A 12,907-nucleotide genomic window follows, 5' to 3' on the forward strand; every position below is an offset into this window, starting at 1 on the left:
CTGATTTCTCTTAGCATTTCATCATCTGTCTGACCATTTTGGCCAGGTGGATGGTAGTATACTCCTATCACTATACTCTTACCCAAAACACATGGGATTTCTACCCATATAGATTCTACTGAGCATTTAATCTCTTATATGATCTTTATCCTGAGGACTCTATACACTCCTGGACATAAAGTGCCACACCCCCACCAAGTTGGTCCTACCTATCATTGCGATATAATTTGTACCCTGATATAGCACTGTCCCATTGGTTATCCTCCTTCCACTGGGTCTCTGCGATGCCAATTATGTCAATCTCATCATTCACTGCTATACACTCTAACGCTCCCATCTTATTTTTAGACTTCTGGCAGTGGAATACAGACATTTCAAAGTGCATTTTTTGTTTGTATTAACAGCCTGCTTTTCAGTTGATAGGGATAATTTGGAATTCTTTAGCTCAGGTGATTCTTTACTTATAGGCACATGGATTACGTATGCTTTTATTGAAACCTCTCTGTTGGCATACCCTAACTCTCCTGTTTCATTAGTATCCTTCAAAGATACATTCTTCCGAACCATGCACTGCTAAGTGACTGTCTGCTTTCCCCCTTGTTCTAGTTTAAAAGCTGCTCTAGCTCCTTTTTAAAAGTTAGCACCAGCAGCCTGATTTCACTCTGATTAAGGTGGAGCCCATCCTTTCGGAAAAGTCTCCCCCTTCCCCAAAAGGTTCCCCAGTTTCTTACAAAACTGAATCCCTCTTCCCTGCACCATTGTCTTATCCTCACATTGAGACACCAGAGCTCTGCCTTCCTCTGGAATAGGGAGCCTTTCATAAAATGCCACCCTGGAGGTTTTGGATTTCGGCTTTCTACCTAAAATATCCTAAATTTGGCTTCCAGAACCTCTCTCCCACATTTTACTACATTGTTGGTGCTCACATGTACCATGACAGCCAGTTCTTCCCCAGCACTGTCTATAATCCTATATAGGTGATGTGTGAGATCTGCCACCTTTGCACCAGGCAGGCAAGTTACCAGGTGTACCTCATGCCCACCAGCCACCCAGTTAACTACATTTCTAATAATTGAATCACCAAGTATGATGGCTGACCTAACCCTTCCCTCCTGGGCAGTAGCTCTGGGAGACTTATCCTCAGTGCAAGAGGACAATGCATCACCTGGAGAGCAGGTCCTTGCTACAGGATCACTTCCTGCTACATCAGGGTGATGTCCTCCAACCGGGCACCTTTCTGATCCAAGGCAGCACTGGGGCTGCTAGATTAGATTTGGGTCTTGGCTACTATGTCCCTGAAGGTCTCATCAATGTACCTCTCTGCATCCGCTCCTCCAGAGATCAGACTCGTTCTCTGAGAGCCAGGAGCTCTTTGTACCAGGTGCACACATACAATCTCTCACTGGTGGGTAAATCATCATACATGTGACACTCAATGCAAAAGATTGGAAAGCCCCCCTCTTGCTGCTAGACTGCTGCCTTCATCTTAATTTTGTGAGTTCCTAGCTAAGTTTAGGTTACTAAGGGAGTTGGAATTAGAGTACTTTAAATTTGCAGGTGTATTTACTAATTAATCCTACAAGGGGATGATTAAACTCTCAATAAGGGCTGGTGCAATAGTATGATTTAGAAAAGAGCCTGTATGGCCTCCAGAAAAGAGTCGACACATCCAGAAAGAAGAAGAGTGACTAATGCTATTTATGTCACCCTCTGGAAGAAGCCAGAGGATGTGGTTAGTGCAGTTAGTATAGCTGTGTTTAAAAAAAGATTGGATAAGTTCTTGGAGGAGAAGTCCATTACCTGCTATTAATTAAGTTCACTTAGAGAATAGCCACTGCTATTACTAGCAACAGTAACATGGAATAGACTTAGTTTTTGGGTACTTGCCAGGTTCTTATAGCCTGGATTGGCCACTGTTGGAAACAGGATGCTGGGCTTGATGGACCCTTGGTCTGACCCAGTATGGTTATAAAAAAAAAAAAAAAAAGACAGCCTAGATCAGTGCTCACTTTCACCTACACATCCATGCAGAATCTCATAGAACTGGGAGATGAGGGCTCCAGTCAGCCTGAATTACCATTTACTCCTTTAAACCTATCCTGGAATGAACTATTCTGTTGTGGGAGCCTTGGCATCCCTCCTGCAGTGGGCAAAAGAGTATATGTGCTTTTGGAAGTGTATATGCACTTCCAGCCACCTGGGAAGGAAAGCATCACCTCCTTTGTAACCCTTTTATCCAGGCTACTGCTAATTGTGAAGAATGAGCACGGGATGTCATTCAGCTTTGCCAAGAGAACACCCCCTTCCTCCATCGGATTTGCTCATACCAATACTGACATAGGTGCTATGGCAATCACAAGACTAAAAGTGATGAGAAACTGCTCCAGATTGGGACTTGTTCTCAATTGTTTTCCTGATGCTCTTTTTTTTTTTTTTTTTATTCTAAAGGACTTGGATAGAGCAGTGGGAATAGGGTGGCATGAGTGGGCACCTATGATTTTTCCATAGGAGGAAAAATAAAATACAAATTCCATTTTTCCTGCCCTATGGACGTGTACGTCTGCTATGAGCTGGAGTAAATATATTTGGCGTAGAAGCCTTGGATAACCAGATAAAAGCCGCTAAACCTTAGTGGGTGGGGGCTGGAGGCAGAGCCGAATCGGAGAAAACAAATGCACATCCCTAGTAAATTGAATGGTAACATTCTCCAAGAATAATATGTTTGTATATAATGGACACATGGTAACAGATACACAAAGGGGTTGAGCAGGCTTCAATTCAGATATTGTACTCTTGAAAGGATCATACTGCATTGGGTTACTTGGAATAAAAACTAACTGCAGTAAGAATTTGTCCATTTTGCAAGGTGTATGACAATAGATACTTAAGTCCGTTGCGATGGAGCAAGGACTACATATTCTATGTACAATATCTGTACAGCACTGCGGGTGCCTAGCTATAGAAATACTAAGTAGTAATTTTTAATGTAACTTTTTAAAAGGAGAATGTTGGTGACGATAACGTTCATTGATTTAGTTTCACTTTTTTTATTTTTGTGTTTAGTGGTTGTGGATTATGGCTTCTTGGTCAATATGTTAATACGAAGAGCACCTAAATAAGCAGACCATCCTCTAAAGGTTTCCTATACGTGAGGCTGATGGCAGGACTCTAATCAGCCTGTTTGGTTCTCAGTGTACCCTGGTTCTCAAAAATGTAAGGTTTATAGCAAATACTATATTGTTGTGATTGTAAGGGTCCCGTCCCTTCCATCTCTTCTCTGCTTTCTTGTTTTCTGTCTTCTAATTTTGTTTTCTGGTTCTGCCTTTCTTTATTTATTTAAAACTTTTCTATACCGACGTTCATGTAACACATCACATCAGTTTAGATAGAGCTCAGGTAACTTAACACAGAAGCAGAAAGCAAAGTTACAATAAAAACGGGGGTTTGGAAGGAGACAGAGCTAGGTAGAGATAAGCGGGGTACCAGAGAGGTGAAGGGGTCTGATGGTTTCGTTTTTATACAGTGATTGTATAACAAAGGCTTATATCCAAGGTTGATATGCCGAGGATTATACATAGATGGACAGTGTATATTATATAGCAGAGGGTGCTAAACAGCCTCATCTACAATTCGGAGGGGAGGAGGAAAAGGGGGGGCAGGGAGAGGGGAGTTAAATGCGAGAAATGGGGGGGGGGGAGTATTAGAGGAAGGCAGGGGAGGGAGAGCGGATAACTAAAAAAAAAAGGGGGGGCTTCTTCACCTGTTTCTCAGATCTTTCTTTAATCTCATTTTTCTCTCTTGCTCTGCTCCAAGTATCTCTCTCCTTTATACATATTTATGACTCACCAATCTGAAATACTTGCTCCGTGAATTATTATATTTATTTTGCTCCTCTTCTGTCTTCCTCCCATTCATCTCCATTCGTCTGTTCATGTCCTGCTTTTCTACGTCCCTTTCTCTTCCACCTGTGACCCTCTGATTCCTCCTCCTCTTCTTTGCTGGCTGTCAGCCCATCCTCCTCGCCTTCTGTTCCTACATCAGCTACCTTCTGGCTTTCCCCCCCCCCCCCCCCCCCATACTTCTTGGTCCTTGATCTTCATCTCTCTCTGATTTATTTTTCCCCCTATGCCTCCCAGCCCTCAGTCTCCCTTTCTATCTACTTACCTGTCTTTCACCTTCCATGATTAATCTCAAACACCCCCATCCGGTGGTCCACAACCTACTAATCTTCCATATCCCTTTTCTTGATCTCCCTCCACACCTCTCTCCTTCTCACTAGTCTTGCTCTCTCTCTCTCTCATGGTAGCTGTAGAGCAGCAGTACAGCCACCGCTGTAAGCGAAGGAGTAGTGAGAGTTGGAAGAAGCAGCCAGCCAGACGACAAGACGAAAGCAGAGACAGCTGACAGCACAGAGCTCGGTGAAAGCGCCGTGCTTTCTGTCCCTGTGGCTTCATTTCCAATCAGGAAGCTTGTACAATAGGGAGCAAGGAGGAAGAGGAGACAACTGTGGGGCAGGAAGCACAGCGCTTTCAGTGTCCTCTGCCTGCCTTAGCTGTGCAGCCAGCTGCTTCTCATGTGCTAGCGATGGCAGCTTCGGGCTCCCCTCTCCTGTGTGGCAGCAGTGAGGCCTCGCACCTCCTTTTTACTTTTTCAGCTGAATGCAAGCATACAATGGCCTGTTTTGAGGTACCCCTTTGTGTGACAGGGACAGGTGGTTGCTTTCTACAGGGCTCCCCTCTTTCCATGTTGTGATGGCCTGGTTGTGCACCCCCTGATAAGCTTCCAGGTACCCCTGGGGTACACACACCCTTGGTTCAGAACCAATTCTGTAGCCCAGAGATCTAAAAATTGAAAATAGATACATTAATATTGCATCGATGACACCTGCCTTGTGGCTACAAGGCATGTTCATCTTTTAAAGATATGAACTGGCTATTAAACTATTTAGCAAAACAGAGAAACATCCATGATGAAATGAGCATATTTCTGAAACTCCCGTGTGTCGGGCTTTAAACTCCAATATTCTCCATTCATTATCTGCAGAGCCTAAAAGAGTGGAGTTGAAACGAATGCTTTTTTAACAATTCTGCCCTGCTATTGGATTCGGGGTCCTGCAGTTCTTAATCTCAGTAATGAACATGAAGCTTCCTCAGTGGCGTTATTTGTACAACACATTTCCAGAGCTTCTTTTAAGAAACAGAAGTCCCATCCAAGCAAGCACGGCAGTTTCCATATCTTTACAGCTGAGTGGCATGGCCCTAGTTCCTTTTTTATCTCTTGGACTTAATGGACTGTATCCATTTGACTCCCTTATGTTGTCTGCTGGTTGGCCTTGGGGTGCACTACAAACTGTATGCCATCGATATCCATTTTTTATTTCCCGTGTAAAACATCTTGGAATTTATCTGAAGAGTTTCTCATACACTGTCTATCTTCCCTTCAAAACTGGCTCAACCAAAATCAATTAGCACTAAGTTTAAATAAAACCAAATATTCCTGAAGAAATTACTCTTAAAAAAAAAATATCATGAAATCAAAATATCTAGGGGCACATGTAACCTCATTGATCCTGCACTTTCTTTGACCAATCATCTAACTGCTGTAACACATGTCATTTTCCAAGCTCAGGTTATTATGGCATCTGAAGCCGAAATAATCCGTATTGTCCTGCAATCTATTCTTTTTTTCTGGTATTGATTACTGTAACTGTCTTCTGATAAGTCTCCCTGCTTATGCTATACGCCCCCTTCAAATTATCCAAAATGCATTTGGTGCTTGCTTCATTCAAAGCCTCCCATCAAGCCACCTGCTGTGTCATGGGACCTTAATGTGGTACTCACTTAGCTGATGGAAATCCATTTTGAAACTTTTTTTTTTTTTTGTCAAGTATCTGACTTGGTCAGTTGTGCCTGTAGAATCTGTGAGCTCCAGCCTTGGTAACTTCACCTCCTTGTACTAAATTTCGTCACAGTAGGTTGGTGCTATCTACACATCTTAAGTATCTGCCTAAGGTTGCATTGGAGTTCCAGCTTAATTGCTCAATTGTTCTAACATTTTTCCCAAGGCCACATGCCAGCAAAGATGAATGAACCTTGCACACTTTGGAGGATTGTAAGAGAGTCATCATCTTTTAGCTGGAATGGACTAAAGGCTCTAGAAAGTCCATCCAGCTTTTTGATTCCTTCTGCACAAACAAGCCTAGGATTGGAGAGTGGATTGCATATTCGTAACCTACGCCCAGCTATGACTGATTTTAGAAGGGCATGGCAAGGCTGATAATGCCAGGGCCATGGTTATATCAGATCAGTAGCCCAATTAAAGGCAGCCTCTATAGAAAAGATATGCAAAGCTGCACCGTGGCGTTCAGATCACACGGTTTAGATGCCGAATCTTAACATAACAAGTTTGGACAATCTATTCTTCAGGTTCTTTTCACGGATTAGAATCCGACTCCAGACCTCCTAGGGACCATTATATCGTTTTAGGGTTGTCTTCGTGTTTAAAAAAAAAAAAAAAAAAAAAGCAGAGTGCTAACCCATGAAAAATAATTGCTGCTTTGTTGGTGGTTTGTTGTGGCCACTCTTCTTCCGCCTTCTGATTAACAACAACCTTTAACTAGGGAGCCCTCATCATTGTGATTAGTCATTCACTTTGGTTTCAGAGACAAAGTTGCTTACCTATAACAGATGTTTTGTTTGTTTCAAAGATTTATATCTCGTGCCATCCATGGCTCTGGATGGGTAACATAAGCACATGCGTAAAAACACAAGAATAAAACAAAACTGAGCAAATACATAGACGCTGGCAATGGCTATTCCTGCTGGCTGGCCAGTAAAAAGGTTTAAAGCTAGCAAACCACATAAAATCATCAGGGTGCTTGGCTATTTACTGCCTAGATGATAACGACTGGTGCCAAGTGAGACTAATACCTGCTGGTCATGGTTAATGTAAAGCCATAATGTCTGCTGTGCACTGACCCCTCTCTGAAACAAGGGAATCACCCGTCACTCCCACTCTCTTCTTATGGTGTCATTGCTATAATGCTAAGCTGAATTTTTCCAGGACCCAGGGTCTCATTGATCCCCACTTCCAGGATAAGCCCTTTCAGATACCATGAACTCATGTGTCCCACCATCTCTGGCACTAACATGAGCTCTCCCCATTACTGCAGCTTCCTGGTTTCATACTCACTTCCATCAGGCTGTGCCTTCCCCATTACTTCGGTGTTTACTGATGAGGATGTTGGGGAGGTACCCGTGCTGGAGAAGATTTTCATGGGTAATGATTCAGATGCACCAAACCAAATCACGGTGAACATAGAAGATGTGGTAGACCTGATTGACAAACTGAAGAGTAGTAAATCACCTGGACCAGATGGTATACACCCCAGAATTCTGAAGGAACTAAAAAATGAAATTTCAGACCTATTAGTAACAATTTGTAACCTATCATTAAAATCTTCCATTGTACCTGAAGACTGGAGGATAGCAAATGTAACCCTAATTTTTAAAAAGGGCTCCAGGGGCAATCCGGGAAACTACAGACTGGTTAGCCTGGCTTCAGTGCCAGGAAAAATAGTGGAAAGTGTTCTAAACCTCAAAATCACAGAACATATAGAAAGACATGGTTTAATGGAACAAAGTCGGCATGGCTTTACCCAAGGCAAGTCTTGCCTCACAAATCTGCTTCACTTTTTTGAAGGAGTTAATAAACATGTGGATAAAGGTGAACTGGTAGATGTAGTGTACTTGGATTTTCAGAAGGCATTTGACAAGTTCCTCATGAGAGGCTTCCAGGAAAAGTAAAAAGTCATGCGATAGGTGGCTATGTCCTATTGTGGATTACAAACTGGCTAAAAAACAGGAAACGGAGTAGGATTAAATGGACAATTTTCTCAGTGGAAGGGAGTGGGCAGTGGAGTGCCTCAGGGATCTGTATTAGGACCCTTACTTTTCAATATATTTATAAATGATCTGGAAAGAAATACGGCAAGTGAGGTAATCAAATTTGCAGATAATACAAAATTGTTCAGAGTAGTTACATCACAAGCAGATTGTGATAAATTGCAGGAAGACCTTGTGAGACTGGAAAAATGGGCATCAAAATGGCAGATGAAATTTAATGTGGATAAGTGCAAGGTGATGCATATAGGGAGAAATAACCCATGCCATAGTTACACAATGTTAGGTTCCATATTAGGTGCTACTACCCAAGAAAGAGATCTAGGCATCATAGTGGATAACACATTGAAATCGTCGGTTCAGTGTGCTGTGGCAGTCAAAAAAAGCAAACAGAATGTTGGGAATTATTAGGGAATGGTGAATAAAACGGAAAATGTCATAATGCCTCTGTATCGCTCCATGGTGAGACCGCACCTTGAATACTGTGTACAGTTCTGGTCGCCGCATCTCAAAAAAGATATAGTCGCGATGGAGAAGGTACAGAGAAGGGCTACCAAAATGATAAGGGGAATGGAACAGCTCCCCCTATGAGGAAAGACTAAAGAAGTTAGGCCTCTTCAGCTTGGAGAAGAGACGGCTGAGGGGGGATATGATAGAGGTGTTTAAAATGCATATCCAGCATAGCTCTCAGCTTTAACGGCTGGGGAGAAAGACTGATGTTTCACTTTCAATGCATGTCCAGCATAACTCTCTGCTTCAGTGGCAGGGGGAATGAAGAAAAGATGATCTATATACAGGCAACAACCAAAAAGGACTGAATTACATAGTCTGGGAAAACAAATAAGCATGGGTGTAGTTTGCTTATTGCGGTGGTTACTACCTCTAACTAATTAAGCTAAATATTTCACATAGATGCAGCTCCAACACTGCTCTCTGCATTAATGGTGGGGGTGGAAGGGAAATAGAACCAAAAGGTTACTAAGAGCCAAGAGTAACAGATGAGTATGAGAAAAAAAATGTGCAAAGCTTGCTGGGCAGGCTGGATGGGCCGTTTGGACTTCTTCTGCCGTCATTTCTATGTTTCTATAAAATCATGAGAGGTCTAGAACAGGTAGATGTGAATCGGTTATTTACGCTTTCGGATAATAGAAAGACTAGGGGGCACTCCATGAAGTTAGCATGTGGCACATTTAAAACTAATCGGAGAAAGTTCTTTTTCACTCAACGCACAATTAAACTCTGGAATTTGTTGCCAGAGGATGTGGTTAGTGCAGTTAGTATAGCTGTATTTAAAAAAGGAATGGGTAAGTTCTTGGAGGAGAATTCCATTACCTGCTATTAATTAAGTTGACTTAGAAATTAGCCACTGCTAGTACTAGCAACAGTAACATGAAATAGACTTAGTTTTTGGGTACTTGCCAGGTTCTTATGGCCTGGATTGGCCACTGTTGGAAACAGGATGCTGGGCTTGATGGACCCTTGGTCTGATCCAGTATGGCAATTTCTTATGTTCTTAATAGGCATGTGCATTTGTTATGTCTGTTTCGGCAGATACACGCGTACCTTGCTGACTTTAATACACGACTAAGCACGGAAAAACAGATAGTATCCGTGTATCTCATTCAAAATACACATGTGCTCTCCGTTTCCCGCATGCGACATATGCATATCCCTACAGTATAATAAGTCCCATGCTCATTACTTTCGAGCTGAGCTATCCCAAGTGTCACTGTTACTGTGCTATGGTCCCCCCCATTACTGCAGCCTCATGGATCTCACACTCTTGCCACCAGCAAGTTGAGCTCTCTCCATTAGTGTAGCTTCATGTCTTCCACTCTTGCCACCAGCAAGTTGAGCTCTCTCCATTAGTGTAGCTTCATGACTTCCACTCTTGCCACCAGCAAGTTGAGCTCTCTCCATTAGTGTAGCTTCATGACTTCCACTCTTGCCACCAGCAAGTTGAGCTCTCTCCATTAGTGTAGCTTCATGACTTCCACTCTTGCCACCAGCAGGTTGAGCTCTCTCCATTAGTGTAGCTTCCTGACTTCCACTCTTGCCACCAGCAGGTTGAGCTCTCTCCATTAGTGTAGCTTCATGACTTCCACTCTTGCCACCAGCAAGTTGAGCTCTCTCCATTAGTGTAGCTTCATGACTTCCACTCTTGCCACCAGCAGGTTGAGCTCTCTCCATTAGTGTAGCTTCATGACTTCCACTCTTGCCACCAGCAAGTTGAGCTCTCTCCATTAGTGTAGCTTCATGACTTCCACTCTTGCCACCAGCAGGTTGAGCTCTCTCCATTAGTGTAGCTTCCTGACTTCCACTCTTGCCACCAGCAAGTTGAGCTCTCTCCATTAGTGTAGCTTCATGACTTCCACTCTTGCCACCAGCAAGTTGAGCTCTCTCCATTAGTGTAGCTTCATGACTTCCACTCTTGCTGCCATCAGGCTGAGCGCTCCCTGTACTTGGGTACCCCACAATCATTGCCACTAAGCTGAGCGCTCCCCGGTTGGACAACCTTAGAGAGTTTACTGCCTCTTCCGTAGATAAAGCTTAGGAAAAAGGCTGTTCTTGGCTGTAGCCTATGTTCTCCTGCCTTGTTTTACTCTCTGGACCTGCTCCTTTGCTGTTTGTAACTGTCTGCGATTTCGCCTCTTTTGGGGGAAGTGTCTCCAAGTAGGTTTGTCATGAGTCTACCATGGCGTGAATGGACCTCCCTTTTAAGTCAGGGCATGTCGGGTGCGATTGTCAGATTTCATTTTCTTTCTCTCTTTGTGTATTGCTTTCTATCCAGGAGTGGTGTTTAGCAGTTTGCTCCAATTGGCTTCTTTCCCAGAATGCCTTGGAAAAGGTCTGACTTCTGCCCCCCCCCCGCCCCCCCGTACAAACTGAGCCCAGCATGTGGGAGGGTGAAATTACTCCCAGACCTTCCGACTCCAGGGCTTACAAGCAGCTTGCAGAAAGCTGCCATTTTATTTTCTCAGCCACTAAATCTTCGGCTCCTTTTCATGGATTTCACTAGAAAAAAAAAATTAACCCCCCCCCCCCCCCTTTTAATTCTCCCTCTTATCCTTGCTGAATTGCTGCCCTGCATCTCCCATCCACCCCCACCCTTTAAAAACCTAGCATTTATCAGGTCAAGGACCCGAATAAACCATTACGGCTGAATGCTGCCCTGGGACCAGTGCTTCGGGGTTGTTTTAAGACTTCCAGTAGTGCCATATTTGCCTTCTATGTAAGGTTTGGGTTTTTTTGGCAGTGTCAGGCTTGGCAGCATCCTGATACCGGAGAACGGATCTCCGGGATTCACAAAGCGAGGCCCTGCTACCTAGGTAGGGTAACACCAAGATGTTCTGCTTTCTGGGTTTCTGGAATTTGCAGGAAGCCGGGAGGGAGGTAGCCGTGTACCCCACCGTGGGGGGTGGCCTGGGAAGGTGAACTTCTTGCTGTGGAGCAAAAAAAAGCAAACCAAAATCCACACAAAAAAGATAATTTTAAACTCCCAGTAGAAAAGGGGTATGCGCTACTGGTAGTTACGAATTTGTAAGCTGAAAGCGCGGAATAGTAAAAGGGTCTTTTGAAGCCGTGCAAGTCCTGATTCTCCAGCTCAGCAAAGAGAAAAGCACCACAGCAGGAAACGCAGACTGAGCGAGAGAGCGACTGCCACCGCATCATCTGATACCTGCCTCCTACCAATAACAAACCAACTAAAAATATCCTTCACGCTTTCAAAGTCTCTGCTTCACTTCTGAAGTTCACAGATCCTGCTGTCCCCTCCCCCTGCCCCTCGCCGAGTGTAAATGATGACTTTTTTTTTTTTGTTTTTAATTGATGGCACACTACCAAGCTGGCTGAGTCAGTGGACTGGATGGCTACCAGACAGAGAAGTGTGGTTTCTACCACACACCCTTTTTTTTTTTTTTTTTCCTCTTCATTACTTAGCGACAGTTCCAAGAATTCACAACAAACATTATTTTTTCTTTCTCCAGAAGCAGTTATGAAAAGCGATAGCAGATTTTATTCAGAGGGCAGATCCTTGGTGACATCCCTTGCTCAGAAATCTCTAGCTTTTGCAGCAGACACTACAGTAGATTGAGAGAGAGATCAATGTAGACACGTCATCTTAGGCTGTGTGGGTGCAGGCGCTTCCGCTGGGGGGTGGGAGAAACGCTTTAGCCTATGGTGTTTCCAGGGTTGGGTTTTTTTTTTTTTTGGTTTTTTTTAATTCTGATTCAGTTTATTTTTTAGGGTTTAAAGGTCCCAACAAGAAAGGGAATTTGGGAAGTAAATAAAGTGATCTAATTGCTTGAGGCTCTCCCACAAGCTGCCAAAGAGGCCAGGAGAAAGAGAATGAAGTTTGCTAAATACTTCAGCAAATAAAAACTGGCACGTCTACGTCTGACCTTCAGTTTAAGAGCGGTGGCTGAGGCACTTGCCCTTTTGCGTTCTGCACCTTGTGCGGGAAGCAGGTGGAAACGCACAGGGCAAATTCCTCTACTCTCCTGTTCCAGACAGGGGCATTGCCTGGAGATAAATCCTTTATCCTTGTAGATGTAATTTGAATTATTTGGGAAATGAATCTTCAGTTGCTGGAGACGTTGCTTGATCTCTGGGGGTGGGGGGAGCATTAATTTTTTTATTTTCCAGATGTACTGGGAGAGGAGCCCTTTATTTCCGGGAGGACTGGACAGCCTGAGATGCCCCCGAGAGTCATGAGGTGTTGGCATGTGCTTGGAGGACTGAATGAGAATCTGAAATATCAAAATGACGGTGGAGGGCAAACACTGTGTGTTGAGTTAGTGAGGTTAGCATGTCTTCCTGTTAACCCTGCCTTGTGGAGTCATTCTGAAAGGTCTCCAGTCATTCTGCTGCTCTTTAAACTCTGAGTTTGTCATCAGCACCCTTATAAAACCTTGACCTACAAGAAAGGAGAACAGTAAGCATAGTGGAGAATAACTGAGCATATCGGGATTTCTCTTAGCAATTTTGTTTTGTGAAATTTCTGTGTC

At 43.6% G+C, this 12,907-nt stretch overlaps 1 protein-coding gene across 4 annotated transcripts in view; it reads left to right on the forward strand.

Moving 5' to 3' along the window:
• BCL9L (BCL9 like) overlaps positions 1–12,907 on the forward strand; it is a 129,420-nt gene that overhangs the window by 34,956 nt on the left and 81,557 nt on the right. The window contains exon 1 of one of the 4 annotated variants that reach the window (XM_029572829.1): positions 3,100–3,213. The exons of the other annotated variants lie outside the window; for them this stretch is intronic. The gene's annotated coding sequence lies outside the window, so the exon portion shown is untranslated. Of the gene's footprint in view, positions 1–3,099; positions 3,214–12,907 lie in introns of those variants that run through there. 4 annotated transcript variants of the gene reach the window in all.

The sequence above is a fragment of the Rhinatrema bivittatum genome, chromosome 12, assembly GCF_901001135.1.
Source record: "Rhinatrema bivittatum chromosome 12, aRhiBiv1.1, whole genome shotgun sequence".
Taxonomy (NCBI): Eukaryota; Metazoa; Chordata; class Amphibia; order Gymnophiona; family Rhinatrematidae; genus Rhinatrema; species Rhinatrema bivittatum.